The following is a 26,978-nucleotide window of genomic DNA, read 5'->3' as shown; positions in this document are numbered from 1 at the left end:
GTTGTTGTTTTTGTTTGGTTGGTTTTTTGCATCCAAGTTCTATTCTTGTGCTCTTTGGGGATTTATGGAATCAAGGTTAAGAACCCTTCCCATACACTGCAACTTAGGCTTCTTGAATTGGAAAGAAATACAGTATGATAAACATAAATTGGAGGTGTCAATCTCTCCTGTGAAGGAAAAAAAAATATCATGGGAAAGATAATGAAAAGACTGGAGAACTGAAGATGGAATAAAAGTAAATTTTACTAGTGAAACATTTAAAAATTTAAGGATATAGTAAAGCCATTGTCAGAAGAGTTCCAGATGAGCCTATAAGATCTGGGTATCTTCAGTATAGTATAAAATATCTACCTAAAAATGTTGAGTATATTGAGTTGTTGGGTTTTTTTTAAGATGTAAAAAGTTGCAAGGCTTATTATATGTTAATGATTTCATTTTGTCCCAATTCATTTTCATTAATTCATTATCTTTGTAAGTATTCAAAAAGAATAATCTTTCCTTACTCTAGGAGATAAAATCTGAACCACAAAAGGTTAGACATTTCTAACCTGAGTAGAAAAAAATACGTGTTTCGAATCTCTTGATATACTAATGCATAAAAGTGTTATAATCTTTTAGTGACTCTTTGCAATGATTTGATACAATCATATTCATTTTGATCAACCCCAGGATTTCAAAGCACTCATCAGAAATATTAATACAATTAATACAATGTGGGTTTCCTCACCTATTTGGAGAACAGAACCTGACATTCTCTGGATAGTGACCAACAGATGTCTCAGTTAATGTGGGTCATGTTATGTATAAGTTTGACTTGGAGCCTACAGGAGTTCCATTCTTAATGGCAAGTGACAGGAAAGATGAAAACTGATAATCTAAAAAACATTCATAGAAGGGTAACCAGGATATTTTTAGCGCTTTAGCACAGTGCTTGGCATATATTCGGGGTTTAATAAATGTTTATTAACTGATGGAAGGGCCTTGAATCTATGTCTTATGGAATCAGGTTAAAGGAAATGGGCATATTTCACCTAGGAAAGAGAAGCCCCAAAGGGCCATGACTCCTCTCACTAAGTATTTGAGGGCCTTTCATGTGAAAGATTTAGGCTATCTCTGGCTCCAGAGCGCAGAGCCAGGAGCAATGGATGGAAATTAGAAAGAGGTGAGTTTAGGCTTGATTTCAGGCAAAACTTTCTAACAAACAGAACTGGCCAAAAGTGGAATAGGATGGTTCAAGAATTCCTTTCATTGGAGGTCTTCAAGTAGACTGGGTATCCATTGTTATACATTATAGTCCAGATTCCTATTTTGTATGAATTAGACTATGTGGCAACCAAGGTCCCTTCCAGCTTTTCCATTCTGTAATGCTGTTTGGCAACAGATAGCCATTACTAAATAAGGAATTGGACTCATTAATGCATATTTCTCCTTAAATGCAGGCTGCAAGAACAGAGCAAGTTGGAGATGCCATTAGAACTATCATTTTTATGTTCCCTGTTTTTTGTAATATACACTTATAATTTTTATATTTCATGACTATGGACTCTTCTGAATTTAATTTACTAGGCTTAACATGAATTGAAAAAGAACAGGGAATACACCAGTGAGTACTTACAAAAGGCATAGCTATAAATCTTTTGATCATAGCACTGGCAAAGGGAATAGCATTTTCCCTGAGGCATATTAGCATTCTACCTGTAATTCCTATGGGCCAGATTAAAGATCACTATGACAAGATTGTGCTCCCACCCTAACTCTACCTCCATTTTTTCCCCCTTAACTCCTCTTTTCTTTGTTGGTGATTTCCAACCTCTCCCAAATTATATTGCTTTTACTATGTAGATACTTTGAATGTACTTATAAATACAAGTCAGAGCCCTTACCAGTAGAATGTAAATTCCTTGAAGGCAAAGAAAGATTTCTTTCCCTATTGTTCCCAGTATTTTTTGTGGCTAGGTACTTAATACATTTTCTTAATTAAGATCAATGCAACTGAATTGAAAAGCTTACTGTTGAAAAAGGGGTTCCATTAAATTTTACAGGCAGCTCTAGGAATAGGTAGAGAGCTGGCCTTAAAGTAAGATAGACCTGTGTTCTAGACAATTCTCTAAGATTAGAAATTGGAGGCAGACAGGTAAGAGAAGCAGTAGATAGAAGAGTATTGGGCCTGGAGGCAGAAAGACCTGAGTGTAAATGCATTCTTAAATACTAGCTGTGTGATCCTGGGTAAGTCACTTAACTTTTGTTTGACTGCATTTGACTGCATTTCCTCACCTATAAAATGGGGATGATGTTTTGAAGATCTAATGAGATAATATTTGGAAAATGCTTAGCACGGTGCTGGCACATGGAAATTATTATTATTATACGGAGAAGGAACTGACCTGTATTATCAAAAGCAGGAGCTCCTTGTAGCAATAAAAGCACAGATGTAGTCTGTATTCCCTTTGAAATGTTCTCTGTAGAGCTGATAGCACCATTACTTTCCTAGTTTTTGTAACATTCTCATTTGTTTTTCAGGTTTTATTATATTCATCAGTGTAATCCTCTATATATCCAATTATTATTCATCAATTCATTCAATGGACAGTTATTAAGCACTGACTATATACACAACACTGTGCTACATCTTTTGAGGGATACAAAGATAAATTAGGCCTCATCTCTGACTTCAAGGAAATAACAATTTTATAGGAAAGAGAATACATGTATACATATAAATATAATGCAAATTAAAGCAGGATGAGTGATTAAGCTGAGCATTGGATGTTATGAGATGGAACACAGAAGAATTAATTTCCACACCTGAAGAATAAGGGGGAGGATCAGGAGGGGTCCTTCAAAAATTATCTCCAACCTATCTTTCTAATCTCATTTCATATTATTCCTTTTTGTGTAAAGTATACAATGTGTCCCAGATAGTCTTAGTGAAGTTTTAGTCTATTAAAGCTTAAAACTGAACTAAGACTTTTGGGATAGGAGGCAGGTAGGTGGCACAGCAGATAAAGCAGTGGCCCTGGATTCAGGAGTACCTGAGTTCAAATCTGACCTCAGACACTTGACACTTACTAGTTGTGTGACCCTGGAAAAGTCACTTAACCCTCATTGCCCTGCAAAAAAAGAAAAAGAAAAGAAAAGACTTTCGAGACATATTATATTTCAGGCAAACTGGTCTGGAGCTTTACTCTGAACTCAATTATCTATCACTCAACTCCATGTACAGACTCACAGACTCCCACCCACTCCCTATATTCCTATATTCTACACACACACACACACACACACAGAGTCTGGTTAAGCTTCTTTCTTTAGATTATCAAAATATTTTTCTTCCTTCAAGACTCAGCCCAGGTTCCTTCCTCCATAAAACATTAAATCAGCTTAAAATGTTGCATCCCTCTCCTCTCCTCTCTTCTCCTCTCCTTAAAAAGATAAATTCAAATCCAGCCTCAGACAGTTATTAGTAATGTGACCTTGGGCAAGCCACTAAACTTCTTTCTGCCTCAGTTTCCTCAAATATAAAATAGAGATATTGATAGTACCTATCTCCCAGAGTTTTTGTGACGATAAAATGAGATAATATTTGTAAAGCACCTAGTAGGTGCTATATAAATGCTAGATATTAAAATTAATGTCATTATAATTATTATTATTTAGATAGTATTCTTCCTCTGTTGCTAAAGGAGCAACACACGAGGAAATGATTTTCAAAAGTAATTTTACATGCAAATCTATTTTATAAATTTTTTATTTCATTATGTATGTATGTATATCATAAAATGTATATATATATGTGTGTGTGTGACATGCATGTATGTATACAAGTACACATACTTATTTATACACAAAGTTACACATACATAACAAAGTCATCTGACTATTGCTACATTTTGGAGTCAAAAAACACTGAACTCCAAATCTGGAGAAGCTGTTCAGTGGATTTAGATCTAGAAGGGCCTTTGGAGATCATTGTACAGATAAGACAGTGACTACCTCAAGGCCATGTAGCTGAAAAAGAGCAAAGCAGGAATTTGAACCTGGGTCCATTCCCTTAAAATCCAGGATGCATTTCTTTATACCCCATTACCATTCTCAAATGAATGTTTTCTTAATTCAATTGAATTGGATAACACTGTTGCTGTTGAACTGTTGTCCAAAGATCTATCCAGCAAAGTTCAGACAGGCTCATTGTCGGGAAGCTAGGCAACAGAAAATAAGGTTTTTTGGCCACATAAACTGAAGAGTGTTATATACTAAATGTGCAAAGGTTCTAATTGGTTATGTCAAAGAAGAAGGCTAAAGGGAAAAAGGAAGAGAAGAAGTTTTGGAGAAAAGTACTGTACTTGGAATCTGAAAGACCTAATTTGGAAACCTATCTCCAATATTTCTATAACTATAGGCAGATTACAGAATGTCATACTGCTTCAGTTGATTCATCTATAAAATAAGTCCTTAATCCTTGTAGTATCATCATCATGTGGTTATTGTAAAGCTCAGATGAGATGAAGCATATAAAGCGCTTTATTATATAGATTTGCCTGAGTTCCATATAATATCAACAAGAACATATTCCCCATCATTATATTTGTGAAACAAAATAGCTTACTGAGCTAAACAAAAAAAAAAAAATCAGATAATGTGTAAATTGTCCTTTTTCACTTAGTTCTATGTCTGAATGATGTTTCAACTCTAACACTAAGCCAGTCACTTGCTATTTTTGGTATATAATTCTCACTCCAAAACAGGACAAGCAAGGGAATTTGGATTTGGAGAATATGTTAGTGAGAATAATTATGTTACATGCAAATAAAAGATAACAATTCTTATCATTTTCTTAGAATTGATAACAATAATTAGTACTAAAATTTTGGCAACCAGAGGACAAATCATTTTAGACATGAAATAGAAATAGAAAAGAAAAAACTATAGAAAACCAAGCTTTATTTTCATTCCTAGGAAAATTCTAGAACAGATCATTAAATTGTTGATAAACATCCAGTAAAGTACCTGGTGATTACAAAGAATCATCATGGCTTTATCAAGAATAGGTTATGCCATCCAAACTTCAACTACAAGGAGAAACATCATTTCATAGGATAATTGATCATCTCCCTTTGCAGTGCTTATGATGATATTAAGCCTACAAATCATGATGAAGGTATTTGCCACTTATAAACCAACTTCCATTGCAGAAAATGAAGATGTCTCCTGTGCATATGTTAAAATTTTACAAGACTATGACAGATTTGACTATAGAGAAATTTTTCTCAATAGTCTGCTGAGTTCTAACATCAAAAAGAAATGTGAATCAGGAAGACATGCTCATGAAAGGAGCTAACCAGTGTCACACAAAATGTACTACATGGAATCCAAACAGAAGAAGGATTACCTGTTAATGGAAAAATCTCTCTGAATGCAAATGTTTGCAGTTTATATTTTCATAAGAGCATTATGTCCAGGAGTATTAAGGAGCTTCCTCCATGAAATCTATAGAATTTGGTCTAATAATCCATTTTTGAAAAAAAAAGAATTTGGATGTAAGTGATATATTGCACAAATAATGACAAGTAGTTCTATGGGCAGACAGCTTGCCAAGTTAGTCAATCAAAATTTAGGCCTTAGGCAGTGCTGAAGATAAACCACAAGCTGGACTTAAAATTGGATAGGGAAAAAAGTATCAGATTGCATTTGGGAATTTGTACAGTGTGCTTAATAATCTCAAAGTTCTCATTACTGCAAAAATATATTTCTGCAACAGCAAGTTTTCCCCAGGGATGCCCCATGCTTAGGAATTCAGGAGTGACATGAACTGAGAATAATCTAAGTAATGCAAAAGGCAATAGAAAGATATAATGGATACAAGTAGGCTCCAGTGAATTTCAATCATCCTTTGGATTACTTAGAAGCAATCTGGTTTCATCATGAACAGGTTGGGCCAAATGAACATTATTCCTTTTTTTTTTTTTTTTTTGGTGGGGCTATGGGGGTTAAGTGACTTGCCCAGGGTCACACAGCTAGCAAGTGTCAAGTGTCTGAGGCTGGATTTGGACTCAGATACTCCTGAATCCAGGACCAGTGCTCCATTCGCTGCGCCACCCAGCTGCCCCCACATTATTCCTTTTTGACAGGGGTACTAAATAGGAACATCAAAAAATGGCATAGACAATAGTTTGCCTAGATTTTAGGAAAGCATCACATACTATTCTTCTGCAAAAAAATGGTTAAATAAGTTGCATTTGGAATTGTTTTTATAGATGGTTCCAAACTAAAGACATTAAGCGTTTGATATCAACTGAGAAGGATGGCAGTATAGTGTTCCATGGAGCTCTACTTGGCCAGTGATGTATCACATTTCTATGAATGACATGAATGAAAGAATATATAGCTTACTCATTTAATTTGAAGATGACACAAAGCAGAGAGGAATAATTAACCCACTGGATAAACAGAATCTTGAATGAAAAACAACTTGAGAACACACTGGTCTAAACCTATATTCATATTCAAATGATTCTGTGATCTCATCAATTTGTCTAATCCCAGCCTTACCCATGCAGTGCCACTCTAAATTAGGATCTCCTCTAAGTTCATCAGGAATCTTCCTTTCTTTCTCTTGATATCAAAAGCTTATTAGTAGAGCACTGTCTCATCACAGTTCTCATCATTGTTCAGATGCTATTCTTATCATACATTACCATGTGGAATATTTTACTACTGTTCCTTAATAAAGCTTCCAGTGTGTTGCAGCCTACTCTCATATACTGTGTATCTCTCCTTTATCCTTTGCATAATATTTATTTTGAGTTTTTTTGGAAACCAATGTATTCCATGACTTCTCAGTCATATAACAACACCAGAAGAATCTGAATAGGGAGTAGATGGATATTTCTTTCCACTGGAAACTTGGGATCATTAAAGGAGCTTTATAATTTCTGAAGGCAATTGAACACATCCTCCTCCTCCCATTCAACCCTGGGACCAAATCACTTTCCATCTTATTGTTTGCTAAGCATGAAAAAGCATCTTATTTATTAAAATATGACATCACTTTTTCAACAAGTTGTTTCTCATCCATACATAAAAATCATTCAAAATTCCTTGAGAGCTATAACACAATAACCCTGATCATGAGTAAATGATCATTTATTAAGCACTTACTGTGTGCCAGGTATATCACTAATTGCTGGGTGATGGGGAGAGATAAAAGGAATAAAAAAGATAATTCCTGCCTTCAAGAAGCTAATGATTTTAATGGCAATAACAACATATAAAAGGGAGTTGAAAAAGGGCAAAGGGCATAATTTTACACACACACACACACACACATGTGTGTGTGTATATATATATATATATATACATATATATATACATATATATACTTATGTGTGTGTATACATCATATAAAGAGAGACATTCTGAATTAATTTAGTGAATAGAAATTTTAATTTAGCTATCAATTCCTGTTTAAAATGAGATATTGGGGGGGTGGGGATAATTCTTTAAAAGATATCAACGTTCCGGTCAGCAGGGTGGCACAGTGGATAGAGTACCGGCCCTGGATTCAGGAGGACCTGAGTTCAAATGTGACTTCAGATACTTGACACTTACTAGCTGTGTGACTCTGGGCAAGTCACTTACCCCCAATTGCCTCACCAAACAAAACAAAACAAACAAACAAAAAACAAACAAAAGATATTAGAGGCTACAAAGGGCTTGCAACAACAAAACAGAGAAGTATATATAATAATCATTGGATAAGTATCCAATTTATTTATAAGTATAAATGAAAAGATATAAAGTAAAACATAAGTAAAATAAATAAATAAATATAAGAGATAACATGATACCATGTTTTAAATAACGAGGCTGCTATTCACCAAAAATAGAACATTAATTCTAAATGAAACTATGGATTTATCTGTGTTAAGAGTGAAGGTGGCAGTATAGATATTCACACATATAATTTGTATGTGATTTGGATTGGAATTTTTGTAATTAAATATGGATTTTTTTTTCTGAGAATTCACTGTGTTTTAAACTAAGTAACTAAGGTATGTCATGAAATTCTGACTGGTAAGATTGAAAGTCATCTGGCTTCTTCATTTGGTATCTCTCTTCTGCACTATTCAGGATGGATAGCATCATTTTTAAGATTGATGAAATGTATCAGCCTCAAAAAAGCTGCTCCTGATCTCTAGAAACTTACTGTCTGTTAACCTCCTGTGTCTCTGGTTTGAAGGGAACAAAGAAGAATTGCTATTCTAGTGCCCATCAGAGTAATCATTCAATAATTATTTTCTGATGATGATGGTGATGGACTGTATATCTCAGATGCCACTAGGATAAAATGATGATATAAACCTAGTATTGAGTACTTCAGTCTCTCTACTTATACTCCTCACCTTTCCTCTCCCTTCCTCTTTCCCTGTCTCTCTTCCTTTATCTCTAGGTCTCTATCTATCTCACTCATTATTTGAAATTCATCATTTGGAAGATTTTCAAACAAGTTAGAAAGTTTGGTTTGCAAATTTATAAAGAGAGCAGGGATTAGGTTGTTTTTAAATAGCTGACAGACCTACCTTGTTTTCAGCAACCCAGAGAGGAAAGCATAAGTATCCCTGAAGAAAAGATCACCTATGCCAAATTTTGCCAAGACTGAGAGAAGGATGAGGATTGAGAAAAGGCGATCAGCTTTTGCAATGAATAAGCCATCACTGAATTTGAAGAGAATAGTTTCAGTTGAACGAGGAAGCCAGGGCAATACAGGGGTTGGAGCCTAGGAGATTTGAAAAATGGCAGTCTCTTCAATGGAAAAGGGGAAGTTAAAAAGAGGGGTATGTTTTCAGGGAAAGTTTTTGAGGTCTACAATGTAAATGGCAATCCATATGGATGGGATAGGTAGACTTGAGTCAGTTCAGATTCTGAGGATGGGGTCTGGAAAGTCCCCAGCCCCCAGTTCCTGTTATAGTCAGATCATTTTGTTCATGTTTTATTCCATAGATTATAATGGAAATCATGTATCTTGCCTTACTGAACCTGATGTACCCTGGTTCCCCTTTGACTCCCTTGCCTACATTCCAAACCCCAAGTCCTTGTCATGGGTTAGTTATACTGTTGCTGCAACACACCCCTTACCCTCCCCCCTTGTTCTATGACCAGACAGGAAAATGTCTCCTCTTAGTACAGATACACCCAGATCTTACCTCTCCCTTTTTGCATTACTAAGTCCTAACTCCCCCCAGTACCAGCTCCTGGTACCATCACTCCCTTTTTCCCCCTTGCCCCTCCTTACCCAGGTGGAGTGGTTTGGAGTGGTTTCACCCCTCCCTTGGTTTGACCTTTTCCCCCTCCCCTTTCCCCCTCGCTCTTGGAACATGTACCTATACCCTGATCATGAGCTGAACATGCATCTTGGGTGAGACAGGATTGGATGTTAGTTTGTGAGCTCACCCTATGCACGAGGGGACTCCCCCCTCAAAACTTCCATAAAAACCCAATTCATGAGACCATTACTGCACTCCTCATCTCTGACATGGGGTCATGAGGTTGTCCATTCTCATGAGAATGTAATAAATCTGCCTCTGCTTGACATGGTGGTCTCCTCGAGTTATTTGGGTAAACTGAGGCAAATTTTGTCCCAAACACATCTGTTCCTGCTTACCCTATGCTAATCACTCTTTTCTACCCTCTCCCCAAATGAAGGAGAGGGTCTTACTAGTTATTGTCCCTGGAGCTCAGAGCCTGCCCACTGAAAGTTATCTGTGGCAATCACAAAGTGAACTGAAGTACAGTAAGTATGTGAGTATGCCTGTGGGGAGGCTGAGTATGGTTATAACTGACTTGAGGAGCCTGTGCTTTGTACTGTAATGGGAGATCTGTAGGAAGGAGTAGAGTAGATTGTTGAGTTGTAATGGGTAAAGGTGTAAATGGTTTAATTGTGCTGGAGACAAATTAATGATCAGCTCTCCCAGGAGTATGGATCGTGATTCATGTCCCTGTCATCCAACTGATTAATCACACCTCATGGCCTAGTTGGTAATAGGCCAAGAAATGTCCAGGAGCCATGGCACCCACTTTGGAGAACACTGTCTTAGGCTCCTGACACAGTAAGAATTAAGTTGTGTGTATGGGGTGAGCCATGCCATCCATAAATGTGGGTGGAACCCCCATCAATTTGCAGATTCAGAGTTTTGGAGAACCAGTGTAAAAGGATTTGGAACTCAGAGATGAAGGGCTTGATACAAGACCCCACAAAAGCCTCTGCTTTTTAGAGAATTATGACCTAGGTAATAAGTGTCAGACACTATCCAAGCCTGAGTCTGTGACAAGCTGCAGGAAGGGGCCCTGGTGGAAGCTTTTATTACTTTTTAGGTACATTCGCTGAATTGTTAAGGAAATGTAATTACCAATGGGAAGGCTCATTTATCCAAATTATTCAGAGCTACCAAAGAAACTTGACATGTAAACAATTTAGATAAGGATCATAATAATCTACTAGCACAAAGAGCCTGCAATTTGTCACTCTGAGTACTCTGATGTTTACTTAGGAAGGGTTCTTGATTGTCCTTGAAATGGAAGCCAAGAACTTCATGTTGGAAAGACTGGTTGGTATTTTTAATTTTAATGGTGGCAAAGCTATAAAAAATAATTTTAAACTACACAGTTTAAAAGAGAACCCCAAAACATACATATAATATGCTTCAAACAAATTAATGAAAGTGGAATACTGGGGTAGCTAGGCGGCACAGTGGATAAAGCAGAGGCTCTGGATGCACAAGGACCTGAGTTCCAATACAGCCTCAGACACTTGACACTTATTAGGTATGTGACCCTGGTCAAGTCACTTAACCCTCATTGCCCTGCCAAAAACCAAAAAAAGTGGAATACTATGAAGATTTTCCACACTACATTGGAAAAGGATGAGGCTATTTTTCTAATCTGAATTGGCTGACATCTGAATCATCTAATAAAACAAAATAAGATGAAGAGAGGATTTTTATATGACAGATTATGGTTCACAATGTGAAATATGTATGATCCATCTGATTTCCCCAAGAACCCAGTGAAATAAATAGTACAGGTACCATTATGCCCTTCCTAAGCAAGAGAAAACTAAGTCACAAAGAAGGCCTAATATCTTAAGGAACAATGGACAGAGTTCTGAACCTGGAGTCAGGAAGACTAATTTTCATGAGTTCACATGTGGCCTCAGACATTTACTTGCTTTGTGACCTTGGGCAAGTCACTTAACCCCAATTGCCTTTAACATTCAGGGTCATCTCCAGTTGTTCTGATGTATATCTTGCCACTTGATCCAGATGGCTCTGGAAGAGATAGTGAGGTTGATGGCCTTGCACAACCCTCGCTCACTTAAATCCAATCCAGTGCAAGTCATGATATCACCCGGTTGGCATGGCCCTCTTTGAGAATGAAGGATAAAAAACAACAATAATTCCATTAGAATATATGTGCATCAAGGGGCAGCTAGGTGGGGCAGTGGATAAAGCACTGGCCTTGGATTCAGGAGGACCTGAATTCAAATCTTGACTCAGACACTTGACACTTACTAGCTGTGTGACCCTGGGCAACTCACTTAACCCTCACTGCCCCACAAAAAAACAAAAAACAAAAGAAAGCAAAAGAATATATGTGCATTATAGGGAGGAACCGTTTCATTCTTTGTACTTATATCCAAAAATATCTTACTAAAACCCAGGCCTGACCATTCTCTGTTCAAAAGTTATCTGTGGTTTCCTATTTCTTCTAGGTTAAAATACACACACATATACATACACACAGACATATATGTATATGTATACATATAGACACATATAGTATGTATGTGTGTGTATGTATGTAGGTCAGCCTTAAAAACCCTACATAATTTAGTGCCTACCTATGTTTCTAAATTTAGGTTATAATCTTCCCCTTCATTGACTGATTTGGTTTGTATAAGTCCATGATAACAAATAAGAAAGAGAAAGACAAACTGTTCCACTCTTATTTTGAATGTTTTTTATAAAGAACTAGCTTTGTCCAATAAAGGATTGGAACAAACAAATGCTAATAAGGAATTGATTCAAATGGTGAATGTAGAAACAATAAAAAAGTACCTAGCTGGCTTCGATGAATTCAAGTCACTAAGGGCTACATCTTAACATACTGAAAAGATGGGCAAATGAGATGACAGCCATATTCTGTGATCTCTGAATGATCTTGGAGAATTGGAAAGGATATATAAGATCTGAAAAGGGTAAATTTCATCATGATTTTCCAAAAAGAAAAGCAGTTCTGAAAACTATATATCAATGACACAGACACTCCTGGCAAAATTTTAGAATGCTTTATTAAGGTAACTGTTGATTAACATTTAGAAAAATAAGGAGTGATTTCACAAAATCCATCACAGATTCAGACCAGACTATCTTTATTCTCGTTTGCTTTTTACAAGGTTATTAGATCATGAAACAGTGGATAAAGAGCACTAATTCTGCAATCAGGAGTCCTGGATTCAACTTTCATTGATGACATTTGCTATGTCTTTCCTTGGGCAAGTCCCACAACCTCCTTGGTCATCTGAGAGACTTGTGCTTGGTCACCATTGAAATATTTCTCACACACAGATCTATGATTCTATTCATGTTGTAGACATAGGTGTTTTTTTTTTAATTAAGATTTTAACAATGCACTTCACAAAGTCTATCATCCTATTCTTGAGGAGGAAAAGGAGAGGTGTTAATCAGAGGCCAGTACAGTTGGGTGGGTTCATAATTGGCTAAATGATCAGATCCAAAGTAGATATTAATATTCTGATATCAGTTTGGAAAAAAATATCTCTAGTTAAAAGTCTTCAGTAATATGTTTTTTTTTAAAAAACATTTTTTATTAATGATGACTTTACAATGAAAAAAATGGATAGCTTCAGAGGAAACTAAGGAAAACTTGATTCAGAGTAGAGTGAGGATTATTTGTTCAACAATAACAAAGAAAAGCAACTTAAAAGACTTTAGAACTAATCAATGCAGTGATAAATCACGAATCCAAAAGAATGAGGATGAAACATTCCACCCACCTCTTACCACAGAGGTGACAGACTTAAAATGCAGATTGGGACATTTATTTTTGGAGGTGGTCAATATGGGAAATTGTTCTGCTATATGATGCTGTATGTTCTATCCTCTGATCCTATACATATGTTATGATGGTTTTATTTTTCATTTTTTTTATTGTTCAATGAGGGCAGTGAAAAGAACAAATAATAAATATTAAATTTAATTAAATGAATAAAATTAAAATAAATTCTGAAAAAAATATTAATGATTTTCAATCAAGACATAGATGACACAGTTTTGCAGATAACAAAAGACAGATGGATAGCTAAAACATTGGATGTCAAAAGATTTACAAAGATATGGATAGGCTAAAACATGGGACAAATCAATTGAAGATAAAATTTAAGGGAAATAAGTGACCATGGGCAAAGCATTTAATCTCTTAGTGACCCAGACAGCTCTCTAAGACTCTAAATTGTAGGACAGGTGTAGATTTGCAATGAAAGAAGGACTTTTCTCGCTGGGGATTCTGTATATCAATGAAATCACAAGCCTGCTTTAAGAAAGCTTAGTTTTAAAATACTTGGGCCCAAAATATCATCTTTAGACATTCTAGGTGAGAGAACTATGGTCCCAGAGCAAGTTGTCTGAAAAATGGGGATTTTTATTCATTTCAAAATCAAAATGCTAATATTATGGTATAAGAGGAGGGAAAACACATTATGTGTTCTTAGGCTTCAATAAAATAAAAAGCTTATTCTCCTTTAGTATTGAGGTGACAGTTCCAATTAATTCTGGTGTTTTCAAACCAAAATCGTGTGCCACATTTTAAGGAGAGACATTGATCAAGTGATATCTATTCATACGAAGGCAACCACATAGTGAAAAGCCATGAGGTCCTGCCCTATTAGGATCAGCTCAAGGAATTAGAAATGTTTAGTGTGAAAAACACTATTCTTACTGGAGAGAGTATTGGAAAGAGGGAAAATATTTGCCTTCAAGTATTTGAAGGAATATAATGCAGATGAAGTATTAGACTTACTTCACATACGAGGAATTGATGAAATTTACAGAGGCAAATTTAGGTTTGATGTTGGGGGAAAATCCCTACAATTAAAAGAATTCAAATTAAAGGAATCGTCAGGTGAGGCAGTGGGTTGTCCCCTCACTAGAAGTCTTTTAAGTGAAAGCTAAGTGTCTGAAGTTGATGGGCATTCAATAGAGGGGATTTCTGTTCAGATGAGGGCTGGACCAGATGGCCTCAGAGAATCTCTTCCAATTCTACAACTTTTTGAAAACCTCTTTTATCAAGGGTAAATTCATGTTTATCAAAGGTCAGTGCCATCTACATCATGTATTCCTCCTCAATAAATATTTTTTCCTCAAATTTTCTGTAGTACTTTAGTGGATTCTTCCCTTACTCTTTCATGCTCTACTACATACTATACTTGTTTTAGACACATGCCATACCTCCCTGAGAAAGCTATGACTTTCTTGAGGGCAATTATTTAGGCTTATTGTTATTCTTTTTTTAATCTTTGCATCATCAGTACTTGGCATAGTCCTGTGTACATAGTGCTTGAATGCTGGATTAATGAAACATAACCTACCAAAGCTGGATATCTATGAAAAGGATGAGTGACAGGGAAAAATACTAATTTGTTGTTGTTAAGTCATTTCAGTTGTGTCCAACTCTTTGTGACCCCCTTTGAGATTTTCTTGACAAAAATATTGAAGTGGTTTGCCATTTCCTGCTCCAGCTCATTTTATAGATGAGAAACTGAGGCCAACAGGGTTAAATGACTTAGTAAGTATCTGAGGCCAAATTTGAATTTTGGTCTTCATGATTCTATACCCAGAACTCTATCTACTGTGCCCTATGGCTGCACCCTACCCCAAATACTATATGACTTCAAAAATTCTGGAGATAAAAGGAAATCAAACATTTGACCTCAATTGATTATGGGTCTTGAAAGTCAAGATAGAAACTTTATGCTCAATTCCTTTGTATAGCAAACTTTTCCAAGGCAAACTCTTATTAATTCCAAACTATTATGATTGATTTTTGCTTTAAAGTGTCATTCTTATATCCTAGATATCTTTAAGGTAACATTTTTTAAAACAGAAGAAGGAAGAAAAAGACTCAAGAGGCATGGTTTTATTGTAAATATAAAATGAATGCTTTCAAAACTCATAAGTATTTAATCAAGATATATTACTGAAGTTATCTGTTACCATAAAATTAATTTCCCCCTCAAAAGTCAGAAATATCAAAGTGAGGAGCAAAATGCTCTAACTCACTCTTCAGGATAACCATATGATAAGATAAAAAAAAATCTATTTATTCTGTTATTATTGAACTGAGAATGTATCACTACGTAGAATATACAAAGGCACATTCTCCACTCGGAGCTCATATAAATTACAAAGTTAAATGTATAGGAAATACCAGCTGGGAGAAAGTTAAAAGCAGAGAAAACTCATTTTGTTTCTGTCCGCATTGATCTTTCCATCTGTCCTTTTCATTCTCATAGAGACGGAACACTTTTAGGAATGGTTCACAACCACAAAAATGTGACTGAAACAATGACTCTAGCAGTGGGAGGAAAAAAAGAAATGGAAGTGGAAAAAGAGAACATGCTCAATTCAGCAAGATCCAACTATCTAAAGAGAAGAAAAGGAGGAAGAGCATTCCAGATGAGAAAAAAAAATACACACACACACACACACACACACACACACACACACACACACATATATATATATATATATAAAATTAAGATTTCTAAATGATGTATATATACATTTGTATAACACTAATGGGGATAAAGATTTTATTGACATAAGTAACTCTCAGATGAGGAATTTCCCTTTACCCTATACAGATCACCACCGTTTCTGTTTTGTTTTTGTTTTTAATTTTGGTGTTGTTGTTGTTGTTGTTGTTTTTGTTTTTTGTTTTTTTGCCAGGCAATGGGGGTTAAGTGACTTGGCCAGGGTCACAAAGCTAGTAAGTGTCAAGTGTCTGAGGTTGGATTTGAACTCAGGTACTCCTGAATCCAGGGCTGGTGCTTTATCCACTGTGCCACCTACCTTCCCAATCAGCACCATTTCTGAAACTTATATCCTTTCCAAGTTGCTTAGAGTACTAACTAGTTAAGGAATTTGCCCAGGGTCCTACAACCAGTATGAGGGGAGAGACCTGAAACCAGGTCTTCCAGGCTTTGAGACTAGCTTTCTATCCATCAAATGCTACTGCCAATCACAACAGTTAAAGTTTGTAAAATACTTCAAGGTTTATAGGTGTGTGTGTGTGTGTGTGTGTGTGTATGTGTGTGTGTGTGTGTGTAGCAAGACACACACTTTATCTTGTGTGATCCTTTCAGAAGCCTGTTATTATTCCCAATTTTTTTGGATGATAGAATGAGGCATAGAAAAGCTAGGTGACTCAGTCAACTTCAAATAGAAAATGTGAGGGCATTGAGAGTAGAAACCAGGACTCCCAACTTCATTCTAGTGCTTTTTATTGTCATGTTAATATGGACTTGCAGACTATTTGCTATGAACACTGTAAGGAGAATCATGGTATAGAATTTCAAGTGACATCTACTTTAAGGTAAAATAACTTAAATGGAAAGCCAATATAAAATTCCAAATATTAAAATGTTGTTGAATACCACCAAATACCAGTTGCACAAAGGCACAGAGTGAATAGCAAATAAATTGATTGATTCAAGCTGATAGCAAACAGAAATCAGAGTAGTTATACAGATTAGAATATGCCATATAATACATAGAGTGGACAAGTTTTCTCACTAGAAACAAAATGACTCGGCTCTCCTTTAGAAGGAGAGAATGTATGACCTTTCTCAAAAGGAAATTCCCCAGTCAGCTGAGTGCTAATGAGTAAGGCATCAACTATGCTAACTGACAGCTTCCTCCCAGAGTCTTGCTCTGTGAAGTATAGAAATATTTTAAATGACTAGTTTAATTTGGGGGGACTAATCTGACTGGAGGCCTAATCTGGGGACTTTTGACTGACTAGCTATCTGACTGCTATTACTCGGTATGGGCCGTTTAAAATTTTCTCTACACTGCTCCACTTCCAAAATTGATAAGCAAAGGATTAAGAAGCCTCTTAAGTAAATAAACAAAGCAGAGTTTATTTATGAGATACTATTTAAAATTAAGAATACAGGGAAATAAAATGTACAACCTGACTGCATTCGGATGTCTCTTTCCACCTGCTGGGCCTGGACATTTTTAATACAATAATGGCCTTTGCTGCCTCTTGCCTTAGGGTATGTTCCACTTTCACTGCTCAGCTACTTTCTTCTAACTCCGCCTGTACCCTGTGCTGACCACTTCTGTGCTCTCTGCTGCCTCCTGTTCTGCCTGTCTGTCTGTCTGCTCCGTCAGTCTGCCCTCTGCTGCCTTTGCTGCCTCTCTCCTCCGTTCTTCTAATCTTGTTAACCTCCTCTGTTCTTCTAATCTTGTCAATCCCCTCAATCTTGTCTTTCAGCCTCCCTTCTCTGTTCCCATTCCTTCTCGTGTGTTGGCCCCCCCTTAATCTAACTCCCAGGTTTATATATATATATATATATCTTCCTCTTCTCCACTCAAATCTTGGGGCTTTTTGCACCCCCACAGACAGCAAGCTAATCTACCAGCCAGGGCTTCAGTTGGGGGGCAGGGATGCTCAGGTGTCTCGTGCATACCTTACTCAGGGCTCCAGGGGCCCATGTCCCCTGCTGTGTGCCCAGAGACCACTGCACAGGCTATGCCAGAGGCCGGCCTGGACGAGCCCAGGATCTCTGGCATAGATCCACTCAGGTCAGAGGGAGCTGGGGGATCCCTCCCCCCAACTGTCTGACCTGGTGTCTTGTACAGCCCATGGGGCTTTTTGGCTCAGCTGAAGCAGAGGGGGATGGGCACCAGCACCTCCCACACAGAAGAGACCCTAAGGCTTTCTAATCTCAGCCAAAAGGTAGGGTTCCCAAATCAAAATAAATTTCCACAGAAGAGGACATGGAATTGAGTGTCTTCTATTTCAAAACTGGAATTCAAATTTTGTAGGATCTTTCCTTCTCATGTTCTTGCCAACTCCATTCCTCATATGCATGGAGTATTGAGTAATCAATCTCTATCAATGAGCATAGCCTTATGCAAATGAGTTTGAGTCTTAGGTTACAGGTAGAAAGAGTTATCATCTTGACATGTTCTTCCCCACATTTTAGGCACACATTCTGATGATGAACAAACACTATGCTACAGTGGAGAGATCACCAAGATGGAAGTTAGGTTCAATTTGAGCTCCCACAACTTATTGCCTATCAATCTGAGGATAGGTCATTACAAATTCTCTGATCTCAAATTTTCCTTAAGTATAAAATGGAGATGATTCTTACTGTATCAACCTCAAAGTGTTATTGTGAGAACTAAATGATAATGCACGTGAATACTTTGTGATAAATAAAAATCTACACAGATAGAAGATATTATTCATATTATTCTGTCTGCATGGTTTTGCTGGGCTGAAGATTTCTCACAAATAAAATATATTAAAAGCCAGAAAGGAATCTTCTGTGGTCAATTATACAGTAGAAATCATTTTATCAGTTATACCATTGAATCACATAAAGGGGAACATATGTGCATATAACCGTCATGTTCAGTCAAGGAAATCAATAGCAATAGTCCCACATTGATGTCTGGATGCTTGGGAAATGGGATGGGGATAGTAGGAGTGGGAATAGCAGGTAAAGGAGGACCAGACCGGCATAGCCCTTTGTTAATGGCAGAGTTCCATGTGACATCTGTGGGTAGTTTAGTGCCTCCAAGATCAGTCTGTCTCACACTGAAAAAGCTTTCCATAAAGTCTACAAAATCAATGGCTCAGCTCGTATGCCCATGCTAGTGGAAGCCACAGGAGTGGGAGAGATAATTCCAAATGGCAGACAATCCAAAACCCATTTACATTTGGCAATAGAATGTGTGTGTGTGTGTGTGTGTGTGTGTGTGTGTGTGTTTTACTTAAATTTGAATAGGGTTATGTTCAAGGTTTCTGGAAATTCACACTTCAGACAAAATCAAAAGCCTTATTCAGGGAGGATAATGCTATGACTTTAACAGAAAGAGATTTAAGTCTCCTTTCTTTATACATGTTATTGAGATACATATCATAATTCTATCCTGATAATCTCTTCAAAGATGCTGCTTAAGTATATGAGAGCAGAACACCAGAATGTTGAAATGATGATTCTAGACAAAAGTGTATGTATTAAGACTATCAGTTAAGAATTGCTACATTGCATATAAGGGGCTTGTGTCTGGAAAAAGAATCAACAGACTCCTAGCCTAGGACAACCTGCTAAGGAATGGGGAGAGATTTTTTTTCCCCCATGGGCACCCTAAGTCTCTCAGTACCTTTCTCTATCCTTCACCTTCAAGATCCTCACCAGTGAGTGAAGTGATAGATGAAACCTTTGGGAAGTGACTTTCAGGACTATTACTGTATACCCCTCTATAGGAAAAATAAAAACCACAATAATTTTATGAAAACTTAATGGGCTAACAATGTAGAAATCCGCCAAACCCCTGGTGACTTAATAATACAAAGTCCCCAATTCTTGTGACATCAAACAGTTTACTGCAAATGGTCTCATCCATTTGTAGTTGTAATAACTACCTGCTGTCATTAAATAAGAAGCCTTGCAGTTTCCCCTAAAATCGTTCCTTCCACAATTGGAAAAGTATTTGGTCTCTTCCCTTTGTCTCCTGCCTTTGAGCAAGAGATGTTTTCTTATTCTGATAATAAATCCTGCCACTTAAATGACTGAATCCTCTGTCTCCCTCCCAATCCTGTGAGTTACTGCAGAATGCAGCTGATTGGCTGTGTCTTCAAAGTAAGCCTGAAAGGTTATAATAACTAAATCTGTACTTGATTAATATGACTTTATTATCCACTAGAGCAGATTCCTTAATATGCTAATAAATCTCTTCAATATCATTTTGGCCTCCTTTCTTTGACTCATAGTAACTGGACCCTACAAATGGGGCACACCTCTCCCAGGAGGACAAAATAAATCCCTTTAGAAACTACTCTTTCCCCAATCTTCTAGGAGATGTAGTTTTGTGGGGAGAATCCTTGTTTACCAAAACATAGGTTTGTATAGAAATATACATAAAAATACATCCAGTTCAATTAAATTAAACAAAGATTTATTGAGTTCCTACTTTGCACAAGGTACTGTGTGAGCTCATGGGAATACAAAGATAAACATAATAGTCCCTGTCCTCAAGGAGCTTACTTTGTATTCTCAGAAGCTAATTTTCCTGGTCTATAGCTAATCTCAGAAGTGTACCCAATGATATCAAGTTGTCTTTTCCCAAGAATATTTTGTAGAAGCTAAAAAAAAATGTTGATTTTATTATGATGTGTTTCCACACTGGCCATTGTGACCCATATTCAGCCCAAGAAGACTGAGGTCAATAGAAGCACCATGTGGTATCAAATGAAGCACTGGATTTGGAAGCAAAGTTTGAATACAGCTTCTTCTGTCTTTCCTTCCATCTCTGACTGAGAACAAGCAATTTAACTTTTCTAGAGAAAGGCTTAGTTTCCTCACTTTTTAAAAATTCTTTTAAAAAATTTATTTCATTGAATATTTCCCAATGACATGAATGACATGTAAAAAAAATCTAACAATCATTTTTAAAAATTTTGAATTCCAAATTCTTTTCCTTGCTCTCACCCCCCTCTCCTTGAGAAGGTAATCAATTTGACATCAATTTTATATATGAAGTCATGCAAAACATATTTCCATATTAGCCATGTTGCATAGGAAAACATAAACAAAATAAAACAATTAAAATTATATTAAAATTATGCTTAAATCTGCATTCTGAGTTCAAGTTTCCTCTTTCTTAAATATTCAATGCTACATAATTCTTAGGCTTGTTTTGAAGCAAACACTGTGCAAACTAAAAGTCAAACTATAAATGTGAATGATTTTTAAAGAAAACTGCTGTGTGACAGAGTACTTATAGTTTTGGACTTAGAGTAGGGAAGACTTGAGTTCTAATCATACCTCACATACTTCTTAGCTGTGTCATCCTGGACAAGTACTTAACCTCTCTCAACTTTAGTTTCTTTAATTGTAAAATGAGGATAATTATGACATTTACTTTCTAAGTAGATCAAATGAGATAACATGTATAAAACACTTTAGAAATCTTAAATCACTATACAAATACTAATTATTGTCATCATCATCATGGTTTGGGGAGAAATCAAGGCAAGAAAGAGTAAAACAATAAAGAAATCAAACTAGAGACAGTAGAGATAAACCAGCAAGTTAACAATAATCTTGGGAAAGAAAGAATAGAAATGCAGGAACAGAAACTTAACTGCCTGTTCCCTACAAACTTGCCAAAAGCATCTCTCTCGCCGTTCTGCTTATCTGCCATTTGCAGATGTACGAGGGCAATCCTCTCTCCTATTACTGCTGGCCAGGCCATCCCCTCTTGGATCTTTTATAAGTGGATGAAGAGAAGACTTGTAGGAGAAAAGGCTTTAGGAGATTTTATAAAACTTAAGGGCTTTAACAGATATAAGGGGACTCCTCATCTAGGCAAGACACTTATTATTGCCAATAATCAAAGTCACAAAAGAGGCAAGTGTATTTTTGGATAGAAAGCTAGACTCTGAGGCAGAGAGACTATGTTCAGGTTTTACCTCTAACACATGCTGACTCTGTGACTCTACAAGTTTCTTGACCTTTCATTGTACTAGAAACCTCGGTAGAACCAGAAGTTGCAGAAAAATGACCAGTCTGCATTGATAAAATATGTTACCTCATCTGGGAGTTCCCTGTATCAATGAAAGTGCATTTTAATTCCCAATTGAATCTATATCTATACATTTAAATATATTTAAAATATGACTCGAAGTTTCTTGGAAGATGGGTATGACTTCAAAAGGCAGAGATAGAGAAAAGAGGGGGCAGCTAGGTGGTGCAGTGGATAGAGCACCGGCCTGGGATTCAGGAGGACCTGAGTTCAAATCCGGCCTCAGACCCTTGATACTTACTAGCTGTGTGACCCTGGGCAAGTCACTTAACCCCAATTACCTCACCAAAAAAAAAAAAGAGAGAGAAAAGAGAAAAGAATTCTAGGTATAAAGATTGGTGTGAGGAAGTTTTCTGATGAAGAAATCAAAGCTATCTATTCCCATATGAAAAAAATGATCTAAATCACTATTGATTAGAAAGATGCAAATGAAAACAACTCTGAGGTAACCACCTGACACCTATCAGATTGGCTAATATGACAAAAAAGGAATAATAAATTTTGGAGAAGCTGTGGGAAAATTGGAACACTAATGCATTTTTGGTGGAGTTGTGAACTGATCCAATCATTCTGGAGAGAAATTTGGAATTATGCCCAAAGAGCTATAAAGCTGTGCATACCCTTTGACGCAGCAATACCACTTTTGGGTCTTTTTCCCAAAGAAATCATTAAAAAGAGAAAAGGACCCACATGTACAAAAATATTTATAGCTGCTCTTTTTGTGGTGGCAAGGAATTGGAAATTGAGGGGTTGCCCATCAATTGGGGACTGGCTGAACAATTTGTGGCATATGAATGCAATGAAATTCTATTGTGCTATAAGAAACGATGAGCAGATTTCAGAAAAACATGGAAGGACTTACATGAAGTGATGATGAGTGAGATGAGCAGAACCAGAAGAACATTGTACACAGTATCATCAACATTATGTGTTGATCAACTGTGATAGACTTGATTCTTCTCAGCAATACAACAGTACAAGAAAGTTCCAAAGGACTTATGATAGAAAAGGCTCTCCAAATCCAGGGAAAAAAAAAAAAGAAAGAACTGTAGAATATGGATGCTCATTGAACCATAGTATTTCTTTTGTTTTTGGTGCTGGTGTTTTACTTTTTTGAGATTTTTCCTTTTTTGCTCTGATTCTTCTCTTATAAAATGACTTAATGCAGAAATATGTTTAATGTTATATATATATAACACCTGTATCAAATTGCCTGCTATCTATGGGGGGGGGGAGGGAGAAAAATTTGAAATTCAAAATCTTATGTAAACAAATGAAGAGGACTATCTCTGTATGTTACTAGAAAATAATAAAATACTTTAATCAGGAAAGAAAAAAAAGAGTGTAAGAGGCTTAAAAGGTGGACCAAATCTAGTATGAATGTAAACTTAATAGGATAAATGTAAAGTCCTTCACTTGCATTCAGAAAATCAATTGCATAAATGTAGGGTGAAAGATAAGATTAGAAATCAGAGAAATACACCTGTAAGTTTTAGTGAACTGCAATCTGATTGAGTCAACAATTTGTTGTGGAATTTAAAAAAAATGGTGTGAGCAAAAATCAGAGGTGCAACATATAAATCTATAATGTCAGGCAAGTAGACCAATTTGGTTGAAGAAGAGCTCATGTAGTCAGGAATAATGTGAAGGAAATAAGATTGTTAAATAAGGAATATATCAGGTTTTGGAGGACCCTGAAAGACACACAAAGGAATCTGAACTTTATTTTCTTCACAATAAGGAAACTATGAAGGGTTTGGAGGAGAGTTGTGACAAGGTCGGATTTGTATACAAGATCATCCATCTACAGGATAATGAATTTTGAGCTGGAAGGGGATTCTGAGATCATCCAGCCTAATCTTCTCATTTTATGATAAGGAAGTCACTGGAGAGACATTAAAAGACTTAACCCTGGTCACAAAATTAGTAAGTGGCTGGGCCAGGATTTGAACACAGGTATTCCTGACCTCAAGTCCAACCTGGTATCTACTGTGCCTTGCTGACTCTCAATATCAGGCAAAGACTTTTATTGGAAGATGGTAGATAGAGATTAGAGGACGCTATAATATTGCCAGTCGGTGAAAAGAGGACCAGTTAGCTCTCTTGTTAGCAATGGGAATAGAAAGGAAAAGAAAGATCTGACAGACTTTATGGAGGCAGAATCCTTATAACCTAACAAATAATTAAAAATGGAAAGTAAAGGAGATGGTAGAGTCAAAGAAAACATGGAAGTTTTCAATATGAGAGCCTAGATGACTGGTGTTAGCTTGATAGTCGGTAGGAACAAACATAGTTCTGGAAGAAAAGACAAAAATTCCTTCATTTGTTGAATTGAATTAGTAGAAATCCCCAGAAAGTAGTTGGAGATGTGTGTCCATAGCTCAAAAGAGAGCCTGGAGCTGGAGACATAGATTTTGGAATTGTTTGACTAAAAATTATAAAGCCATGATGAATTGATCAGATTTTCTAAGGTAAGAATGTTGTGAAGGAAAAGAGTAATGCTGAGAACAGAACTTTAGAAATGCCATTATTAAGACCATCAAGAAGAGGAAGAGTTGCCAAAGAATCAGAGAGGCATGAATGGAGCTATTGAAGCTAAAACTGAAGATCATGTGGAGGAATTATGTTAAATAATGGAAAAAATGTTGGTGAGATTTTCCACAATTTCTTTTTCATCCACTAATTACATTTTATTCCTATTGTCACCACACTTTAAAAGTCATTATTACCTCTCTCTTGCATTGCTGAAACAGATTCTTAAGTGTTTTCCACGACTCCTATTTCTTTCTGCTCCATTTAAATGTATATGCCATTGTCTGATCTCCCCTAAAACACTTATAATTAATATCAGTCTTTTATTCCAAAACTTGATTATTGAACAGTTACTCCAAACTCCACATCTCTTCCAAGTCTTATTTCTTGCTATCTCCAAACATTTAGCCTATGTTCCAGCCAATCTGTAATATCAGCTAATTCCCAAATAAAACACTCTCTTTCCCTTTATTTACCTGTATTTACTTTATTCCTTCTTTCTAGATTCAAAATTACTCCAACACTTATTATGTGTGTATCCTTGAGATATGACTTATCCTCACTGGGGAATTTTCTGATTTGTAAAATAAAAGGGTTTGATTAGAGGACATTTAACCCAACCTCACTATTTTACAGAAAAAAAAAAAAAACCCAAAACTGAGGGTCAAAGTGATTAAATATCATGTTGAGGGTCAGAGCTATTTAATGCAAGGTGATTTCTGAAGTTCTCATCAGTTTAAAATTTATTATTGTGTTACATCTTCACTTATTCCCATAATTATATACACTATATCCTCTCCTAGGAGACTCCATAGCATTGACTTATATTTGTCTGTCATTTACTATACTTTGTAGTTTGGCTTTTCACATACCTTCTTCATACCAACCCCCACACCCAAATACACACACTATATTTGGGGTATTGACTGTTCTATTCATCTTTGTCATTCTTACAGCACCTATTATAGTGCTCTTCACACAGTGGACACTAAATAAAGGCTTAAGTAAATGGCCAAATATCTTAAATCAAGTTAATGCTCAAGAAATACCTGTTAAATAGATCAATCTGGTTTTTACCTAATTTTTACACAAAATTGCTTTATACTTTACCTCTAGGTCTTGCTCCCTGAAATCAGAGACCCTTATTATATCTCATATATAAAGTCCCTAATTGTTTTGTGAAAATTCTAGTATCTCAGTGATTTTTTTTTCTTGAATGAATGAATTTACATTAATGAATTCATTAACAAATGAATGGATAAATATTTGCTGTTATAACCATCTCATTGCACAGATCTGTAGGGCATTTATTTTACTTATTTTTAACTACATTACTTGAAAATTTATACCAAATGGTGCTATAAAACGCATACATAGTGAGAAATACAATCTAAACTTGATAATATTTGTCCTCAAATGCAAATCCTAAAAGTCATTTCCAAATCTTCCATGTGAAAAAGGATTCAATCAGAAAATACAACTTTGTGAAAAGTTAGTTTATCATCTAGAGCAGACCTCCTTAATTTGACTCAAAATAAGTCAACCAACTAGGAATTTACATTTCAAAGCTCTTGATAATATTTACAAAATATTATCTTTCTCATAGAAACATTAGGGAAATCTGTACTGGATTGTTTGGCTGCCAAAGACAGACATAATCACCCATAATGGTTTCAAATGAATTGCTACAGTCTAGTCTAAAATGGTTATTTCTTTCAAGATATGAATGACTGTGCATAGAAAAGCAACTCTATCACTTACACTGTTAGGGAAGAGGAAGAAAATCATACTTGTTTAAATATGGTTCAGGTATATTTTCTGGGTGGTTGGCAAAGGTTCCTTTCAAGTGGATTTTTTAAATGTCAACAACTAGTTTTCTGTTTCAACCTGAACTAGTGTTATGAACGAAAAATGAACAAACAGAATACTAAATGATGGTATGAATTAATTGATACAGCACCAACCCTACCATCAAGAAAACACTTGATATCAAAAAGGAAGCAGGAATCCCAGTCTTAATTTGATTTGATGTTCTTCCCTTCATTAAGTAAGCTGTTTTAATCTTTGACTGTGTGGTTAGCACATAGGGGTTCCAAAAATGTGGGTGACATTAACTAGCATTACATTGCAACAATTGAAAGAGGGACCTAGGAAAGAATGAAACACTTATTTCTTATTTTCTTTTTCTTTTTCTTTTTGTGAGGCAATTGGGGTTAAGTGACTTGCCCAGGGTCACACGGCCAGTAAGTGTTAAGTGTCTGAGGCCGGATTTGAACTCAGGTCCTCCTGACTCCAGAGCCGGTGCTCTATCCACTGTGCCATCTAGCTGCCCCCACTTATTTCTTAATAATGAGAAAACTTCCATTAGGAATAAAAAAAGTGATCTGTATATCATAAATAAACCTGTTAGAATTACATGTGAGAGCACAGTGTTTTCCAAAAGTTGCCAGGAGGAAAATCCATTGATGTCCAGTTTGACTGTAATGGCAATGCCTAAAGGAGATAGTATTTGATAAATGGAGAGAGATAGCATATGACCAGACT

General features: G+C 36.2%; 1 protein-coding gene across 2 annotated transcripts in view; it reads right to left on the bottom strand.

Moving 5' to 3' along the window:
- The window catches only part of KCNIP4 (potassium voltage-gated channel interacting protein 4), a 1,176,826-nt gene that overhangs the window by 944,721 nt on the left and 205,127 nt on the right, over positions 1–26,978 (bottom strand). The gene's annotated exons all lie outside the window — the stretch shown is intronic.

The sequence above is a fragment of the Dromiciops gliroides genome, chromosome 6 (assembly GCF_019393635.1).
Source record: "Dromiciops gliroides isolate mDroGli1 chromosome 6, mDroGli1.pri, whole genome shotgun sequence".
NCBI lineage: Eukaryota > Metazoa > Chordata > Mammalia > Microbiotheria > Microbiotheriidae > Dromiciops > Dromiciops gliroides.
Note: the sequence above shows the minus strand (reverse complement) of the source record. Positions and strands in the feature narration are given on the sequence as shown.